The sequence below is a fragment of the Hylobates moloch genome, unplaced genomic scaffold (genome assembly GCF_009828535.3).
Source record: "Hylobates moloch isolate HMO894 unplaced genomic scaffold, HMol_V3 SCAFFOLD_5, whole genome shotgun sequence".
NCBI classification, from domain to species: domain Eukaryota; kingdom Metazoa; phylum Chordata; class Mammalia; order Primates; family Hylobatidae; genus Hylobates; species Hylobates moloch.
Genome location: NW_026652280.1, coordinates 114,642,589 through 114,651,060, shown reverse-complemented (window position 1 = coordinate 114,651,060; position 8,472 = coordinate 114,642,589).

Sequence of the window (8,472 nt, the reverse complement as noted above, 5' to 3'; positions counted from 1 at the left end):
CCCAAAGTGCTGGGATTACAGGCGTGAGCGACGGCGCCCGGCCCAGAAATGTTTTTTAAATTAAGAAAAAGTTGGGCTGGGCACGGTGGCTCACGCGAGTAATCCCAGCACTTTGGGAGGCCGAGGCAGATGGATCATGAGGTCAGGAGATCGAGACCATCCTGGTTAACACAGTGAAACTCCATCTCTACTAAAAAAGAAAAATACAAAAAATTAGCCGGGCATGGTGGTGGGTGCCTGTAGTCCCAGCTACTTGGGAGGCTGAGGTGGGAGAATGGCGTGAACCCAGGAGGCGGAGCTTGCAGTGAGCCGAGATTGCGCCACTGCACTCCAGCTGGGGCGACAGAGCGAGACTGCATCTCAAAAAAAGAAAAATAGAAAAAGTTGAGTGTGTCATAAATGCATAAAATATATGTAGATACTAGTGTACTTTATTATTTACTGCCATAAAAGATATATAAATCCATTATAAAAAGTTAAAATTTATCAGAGGCCAAGCACAGTGGCTCACACCTATAATCTCAGCACTTTGGGAGGCCAAGGCAGGCGGATCACCTGAGGTCAGGAGTTCAAGACCAGCCTGGACAACATGGTGAAACCCTGTCTCTACTAAAAATACAAAAAATTAGTCGGGTGTGGTGGCACACGCCTGTAATCCCAGCTACTTGAGAGGCTGAGGCAGGAGAATTGCTTGAACCTGGAAGGCGGAGATTGCAGTGAGCCGAGATCGTGCCGTTGCACTCCAGCGTGGGTAACAGAGCAAGACTCTGTCTCAAAAAAAAAAAAAAAATCAAAACTTACACATAAATACCCTTACAAACACTTGCACCATTCACAGTGGAAATAAATGCAAACAAACATAGAGATGCAGTATTAAATCATAACTGCATACAATTAACTGTAGTAGGTTGGGCACAGTGGCTCACACCAATAATCCCAGCACTTTGGGAGGCCGAAGTGGGTAGATCAATTGAGGTCAGGAGTTCAAGACCAGCCTGGCCAACATGGTGAAACCCCATCTCTACTAAAGATACAAAAAATAGCCGGGCGCGGTGGCTCACGCTTGTAATCCCAGCACTTTGGGAGGCCGAGGCGGGCGGATCACGAGGTCAGGAGATCGAGACCACGGTGAAACCCCGTCTCTACTAAAAATACAAAAAATTAGCCGGGCGTGGTGGCAGGCGCCTGTAGTCCCAGCTACTCGGAGATGCTGAGGCAGGAGAATGGCGTGAACCCGGGAGGCGGAGCTTGCAGTGAGCCGAGATCACGCCACTGCACTCCAGCCTGGGCGACAGAGCAAGACTCTGTCTCAAAAAAAAAAAAAGATACAGAAAACAATCAGCCAGGCATGGTGGTGCACGCCTGTAATCCCAGCTACTTGGGAGGCTGAGGCAGGAGAATCGCTTGAACCCGGCTACTTGGGAGGCTGAGGCAGAAGAATTGCTTGAACCCAGGAGGTGGAGGTTGCAGTGAGCGGAGATCGTGAACATTGCACTCCAGCCTGGGCAACAAGAGTGAAACACTGTCTCAAAAAAAAGAAAAGTGATCTCTCAGTTCTCACGTAGTTTTCATCATGTTTAGTGCAATACCATAAACCTTGAATAACACCTTGGGACCATATGAAGTGCCACTAATGATGCTGGAAGTGCTCCCAAGAAGCACAGAATAGTTATATCAAAAGGTTGAATTGCTTGATATTTCCATAGATTGAGGCCTGCAGCTTGTAGTTGTCTGCCATTTCAAGATAAATGAATCCAGCATAAGAACCATTTAAAAAAAAAAAAAAAAGGAAAGGAAATTTGTGAAGCTGTCACTGCAGCTACACCAGCAGTCACGAAAACCTTGCACTTTTTGCAAACTACCTTTATATCTTGTATTGAAAATGCAACTTTTATATTGGTGCGGTATTGCTATAAGAACTTCATACGTATATACTCTAATATGATTCCAGAAAAAGCAAAGTCATTATATGACAACTTGAAGCAAAAAGGTGAAATCTAAAGTGAGATAATTTAATGATAGCAAATGATTGTTTGGTAATTTTAGAAAGAGGTTTGGGTTTAAAAATGTCAAGATAACAAGAGAATTAGCTTCTGTCAACTAAGAGGCAGCAGATGATTTTCCAGACATTATGAAAATCATTGAGGAAAAGGGATATCTACCTGAATAGGTTTTTAATGCAGACGAAAGTGCTTGATTCTGGGGAAAAAATGACACAAAGGACATTTATTAGTAAGGAAGAGAAGCGAGCACCAGGATTTAAGGCAGGAAGAGATAGGCTAACTCTACTGTTTGTACAAATGCAGCCAGGTTTAGATTAAGACTGCCCTTATCTGTAAAGCTGCTAACCCTCAAGCTTTGCAGGGAAAAGATAAATACCAGCTGCCAGTCTTTTAGTTGTGGAACAAGAAGGCCTGGATAATGAGAATCCTTTTCTCTGGATTGGTTCCACTGATGCTTTGTCCCTGAAGTCAGGAAGTACCTTGCCAGTAAGGGACTGCCTTTTAAAGTTCTTTTGATATTGGACAATGCCCCTGGCCACCCAGAACCCCATGAGTTCAACACCGAAGGTGTCAAAGTGGTCTATTTGCCCCCAAATATGTCTCTAATTCAGCCTCTAGATGGGGGGTTCATAAGGACCTTTAAGGCTCATTACACATGATACTCTATGGAAAGTATTGTCAACAGTATGGAAGATAACCCTGATAGACAGGAACATCATGACAGTCTGGAAGCATTACAGCATTGAAGACATCATCGTTACAGAAAAAGCTATGAAAGCCATCAAGCCCAAAACAATAAATTCCTGCTGGAGAAAACTGTCCAGATGTTGTGCATGACTTATCAGGATGTATGACAAAAGCAATCAAGGAAATCATGAAAGAGATTGTGGATGTGCCAAAAAAGGTGGGAGATAAAGGGTTTCAAGATATAGATCTTGGATAAATTCAAAAGCTAATAGACACCACACCTGAGGAATTAACAGAAGATGACTTGATGGAGATAAGTGCTTCCAAACCAGAGCCAGATGAAGAGGAAGAACATGTAGAAGCAGTAGTTCTAGAAAACAAATTGACATTAGACAATCTGGCAGAAGGGTTCTGATTATTCAAGGCTGCTTTTGACTTCTTTTACAATATGAGCCCTTCTGTGATAGGACACTAAAACTAAAGAAGGATTGGTACCATATATGGAGGCTGGGAAGTCCCAAGATCAAGCTGCCAAAGAGGGCTGGTTCCTCATAAATGATGCTTTCTAAATGTGTCTCACAGTCTCCCTCCAGCCTCTTTTTTTTGAGAGGGAGTCTTGCTCTGACGCCCAGGCTGGAGTGCAGTGTCATGATCTCAGCTCACTGCAACCTCCACCTCCTGTATTCAAGCGATTCTCTTGCCTCAGCCTCCTGAATACCTGGGACTACAGGCATGCGCCACCACGCCCAGCCAATTTTTAAATATTTTTCGTAGAGATGTGGTTTCACCATGTTTGCCAGGCTGGTCTAGAACTCCTGACCAAAAGTGATCTGCCTGCCTCAGCCTCCCAAAGTGCTGGGATTACAGGCCTGAGACACCATGCCCAGGCCCCCAGCCTCTTTTATAAGGGCACTAATCCCATTCATGGGGGATGTAGCCTTCTGACCTAATCAATTCCTAAAGTCCCCATCTCTTAATTGGTATCACATCAGGGACTAAATTCCAACAGATGAATTTGCGGGGACATCAACATTCAGACCATAGCAGCACTTCTGTCTGTCTTGTTATCTTCTGCTGCATAAACAGAAGGGAGTAGTGCTCTTTAAATTAGCCTAAGCACCTCTGGGTATCTTGAAGATAACCAGCTCTTTCCACAAGGCTTTGTGACTCTGGAGGTTTTTAGATCTGGAGGGTGCTAAGGAGGGGACAGGTCAGAAGCCTCTGGGCATGAGTTGTTGGACACAGCCAAGGTCAGAAGAATTCTTGATTTTTAAGTAGGTAGAGTATTCGTCTCTGCTGGAGGGGAAAGGAGGGGCCTTCTGTGATTCTTCTGCCAGTTGGGATGAAAGAAACAGTCAATGGAGAACCAGCCTATTATCTGAGCTCAGCCCTCTCCAAACAATGCTCTTGTTGATACATTCTCTGCTTCTTTTTCAAGGGGAGGGAACAGCTGTAGGCTGATCTATGAAATCTTCTGGCCTGGAATTGGAAGGATCTGGCCTGACTCTTCTAGGGGAGGCCATGATATCAGGATTTTATCCAAGCAAGCCCCTGACTCAGATCTATACATTCTATTTCACTGCATTTGTGTACAGCAGTACTGCTCAAAATGTGGTCAGTCCTCCACTGGCATCATTAAAATACCTTAGGAGTGTTAATGCAAATTCTTGGGCTCCACTGCAGACCTACTAAATTGGAATTCCTGGGTAAGGCCCAGGAAGGTGTGTTTTAACAAGCTCTCCAGGTGATTTTTATATTATGCTAAACTATGAAAAGTACTGCTATGTGGGATTCTCCCTCTCTCACACACACACATACACATACACGCACACCACACAGCTACCTAAAACTCCTGCAGCTGCTAATGCCACTTGGTCATTTTCCTGTGGTTTTCCTCAGCAGGGCCTTGGGATTTGTTTTTCTCCACTGTGGACCTTGTTCATTCCCTGCTGCTTCCAAGAGGTTGGGAGAGGAAAGAGAGCAGGAATGAAGGCGGGAGGGGGAAGGGGTTAGCTAAGGCAGTGTAGCTTTCAAGAATGAAAAGGAAAAAGCTTAGTGACAGTGTTCCTTTGTGAAGAATTCAGCTTTATGTTGATGGAGCTGCAAGTCATTAGCAACCCAGGCATACGGCCCGAGTTGACCGGGTCATTCTCCGGGGCCAGATCGCCCTCTGCTGCCAACTGATAAATAACATTCTGGGACTCGAACTGCCAAGGAAAAGAGGAAGAGTCTCTGGGGCAAGGGTGGGAGGGAAAGAGGACATGACTAAGGCCAAGAGATCACAAAGTCACCAGGCTGTAGAAGAATCTTGTTAAATTCCTGTGTGCAGGAAAGGAAGAAGTAGCCAAATGAGCGGGCATTTCCAGGACTCATTCAAGAAACAGTAGGATTCACCCAAGATCTCCACTAGCTCCTGTGATCCTAGCTCCCAGCTTAATGAGGCTCTGCAACCATTCTCCCTCTTATTCCTCACCTTTACCTCACTTGGAACATAAAGGGTGTTTAAAATGGGAAGACAGACTGAGTGTGGTAGCTCACGCTTGTAATCCCAGCACTTTGGGAGGCCCGGGCAGGTGGATCACCTGAGGTCAGGAGTTCCAGACCAGCCTGACCAACATGGTGAAACCCCGTCACTCCTAAAAATGCAAAAATTAGCCAGACGTGGTGGCGCACACCTGTAATCCCAGCTTTTCGGGAGACTGAGGCAGGAGAATCATCTGAACCTGGGAGGCAGAGGTTGCAGTGAGCCGAGATCGCACCATTGTACTCCAGCCTGGGCAACAAGAGCGAAACTCCGTCTCGGAAAAAAAAAAGTAATTAAAAATAAAAAAAAATTAAAAATAAAATGGGAAGACAGCCACAAAAAAGAAAAAATGACAAAGTTTTCGTGTCGAGGCATTTAGGGGCAATTAGGCTTTTCAGAGGTTTTTGTTTGTTTTTTTTGTTTTTGTTTTTTAATCTCCTTGTCTCAGACTTTGTTTCTCTGGCCTCCATGAAAGCCCTGTGTCTTTCAGTCTTTCTTCTCCTGCCAGGGAACTCTTAATCCACAGCTGTGGAGTCAGCCCTTCTCAGCCCTTGCCCCACTTTATTGCAGTTGGGAATGACAGTTCATATGGGTCACTGGTGAAGAGAGCAAAGATTTGTTCACAGAATAAAAGCTCAGGCACAGCAGTTGCTCTGCCAGCCATGGGCAGTGACCCATTTCCTCCTTCTTCTTGCCTTTGTCCCTTCCCAGCTCAGACTATAGCTGGTCACTGAGGGTCTTCACCCCTCTACCACTCACCCTTGCGACTCCTACTGGGGAGAGAACTTCAGAGTCAGGTCTGGAAAATTACTTAAATCGCCCTAAGGGGCTGAGGTGGAGTAGGGGGAGGGGTGTAGGAGGTGGAGAATTGGGGGTGGAGATGAGAGTACAGGTGGGCTGGAGATCAGTGCTGTAGCCAAATTCTTCAGAATGTTTTTGTGTCAGCCCGGCACGATGGCTCATGCCTGTAATCCCAGCACTTTGGAAGGCTGAGGCAGGTGGACTACCTGAGGTCAGGAGTTCGAGACCAGCCTGACCAACATAATGAAACCCAGTCTCTACTAAAAATACAAAAAATTTGCCGGACGTGGGGGCGGGTGCCTGTAATCCCATCTACTCGGGAGGCTGAGGCAGGAGAATCGCTTGAACCCAGGAGGCGGAGGTTGCAGTGAGCCAAGATCCCGCCACTGCACTCCAGCCTGGGCTCAACAGAGTGAGACTCCATCTCAAAAAATAATAATAATAATAAAATAAATAGAATGTTTTTGTGTCATGAAACATTCTAGCCTCTCCCCTAAGCACCCTCATGTATAGGGGTCAGTCCATCTAAGTGAGGCCAAGCCCTTTAACCAAAACAAACATCTTTTTTTTTTTTTTGAGACGGAGTCTCGCTCTGTCACCCAGGTTGGAGTGCAGTGGCGCAATCTCGGCTCACTGCAAGCTCCGCCTCCTGGGTTCATGCCATTCTCCTGCCTCAGCCTCTCCGAGTAGCTGGGACTACAGGCGCCCGCCACTACGCCCGGCTAATTTCTTTTTCTTTTGTATTTCTAGTAGAGACGGGGTTTCACCGTGGTCTCGATCTCCTGACCTCGTGATCCGCCCGCCTCGGCCTCCCAAAGCGCTGGGATTACAAGTGTGAGCCATTGCGCCCGGCCTAACAAACATCTTTAAATAAAATTTTATTTGCTTGGTTTTTGGTCTACATGGGACCAAATATCTGAATCTACCACATTTGGATAATTTTGTCAATATTACCCCAAATATATGCTGGTTATCTGTTCGTATCACTACCTTGTAGTTATGGTACTTGAAGGACAATTTCCTCACTCCTAATCTTCATCGTGAGCAAGGTTTTTTGCATCTCTGGAGCAATAGTGTGCCTGAGTTGACTATAATCATGGGCGCTTTTGTTGGCAAGATGTGGGACTGGTCTCTGCACATACAGGCAGGTAAGGGGTTAAAGAGAAGAATGGGCCGGGCGCGGTGGCTCACGCCTGTAATCCCAGCACTTTGGGAGGCCGAGGCGGGCGGATCACGAGGTCAGGAGATCGAGACCATCCTGGCTAACACAGTGAAACCCTGTCTCTACTAAAAATACAAAAAATTAGCCGGGCGAGGTGGCGGGCGCCTGTAGTCCCAGCTGCTCAGGAGGCTGAGGCAGGAGAATGGCGTGAACCCCGGGGGGCGGAGCCTGCAGTGAGCCGAGATCGCACCACTGCACTCCAGCCTGGGCGACAGCGAGACTCCGTCTCAAAAAAAAAAAAAAAAAAAGAAAAAGAGAAGAATGGTTACTAGAAGGCATGAATCACTACATAATTTGCAGGTCTAAGTGTATAATGAAAATTCAGAATATCTTTTATTCAAAAAATATTAAGAATTTCAAGATGATGACAGCAGAACACTAAGCATGAAGCCCCTTCTAAGACTGGGGACCTGTGTGATGGCATAGGTCACAGGCCCATGAAGCCAGCCCTGGTAGAGGGTACCCTAGGGAGGGTGTGGGCTAACAGATTTAAAGAGCAGTGGGACATCCCCCCGTGTTTAGATTTTCCTCAATTTTAGTGTCATTCCCTTCTGTGATCCTCAAGACTTCTGTCAGGCTTTTTTTTCCTGGCACCTACTCGTTGGTTTTAGGTATTCTTTGGGGAGTAAAGGGTAGAGCCTGTGTCCAGGCTTGGGGAAACACATCTTGGGGAGAAAGCAGCAGCAGTCAGGGAGAAGTCAGTCCCTAGATGGCATCAGGTGACCTGAGAGCTATGGAGCACAGCAAGGGTGGCAAATGTACTTGGGGAGGAAACCTGCAAATGCCAGGGTCATATTGACTTTCTCCCAGTATTCCTGCCACAAACAAACAAACAAGTAAAGGGAAGTCTAATAGTAAGAATTAGCCTTTCAGACCGGGCGCAGTGGCTCACGCCTATAATCCTAGCACTTTGGGAGGCCCAGGCAGGCTGATTGCCTGAGCTCAGGAGTTTGAGACCAGCCTGGGCAACATGGCAAAACCCCGTCTCTACTAAAAATACAAAAAATTAGTCGAGTGTGGTGGTGTGTGCCTGTAATCCCAGCCACTCAGGAGGCTGAGGCAGGAGAATTGCTTGAACCTGGGAGGCAGAGGTTGCAGTGAGCCAAGATCGCGCCATTGCACTCCAGCCTGGGTGACAGAGCGAGACTTTGACTCAAAAAAAAAAAAAAAAAAGAATTAGCTTGTCATATTCCAGAGAAGATGATTGGAATCATTGAAATTTGTATATTAAAGAA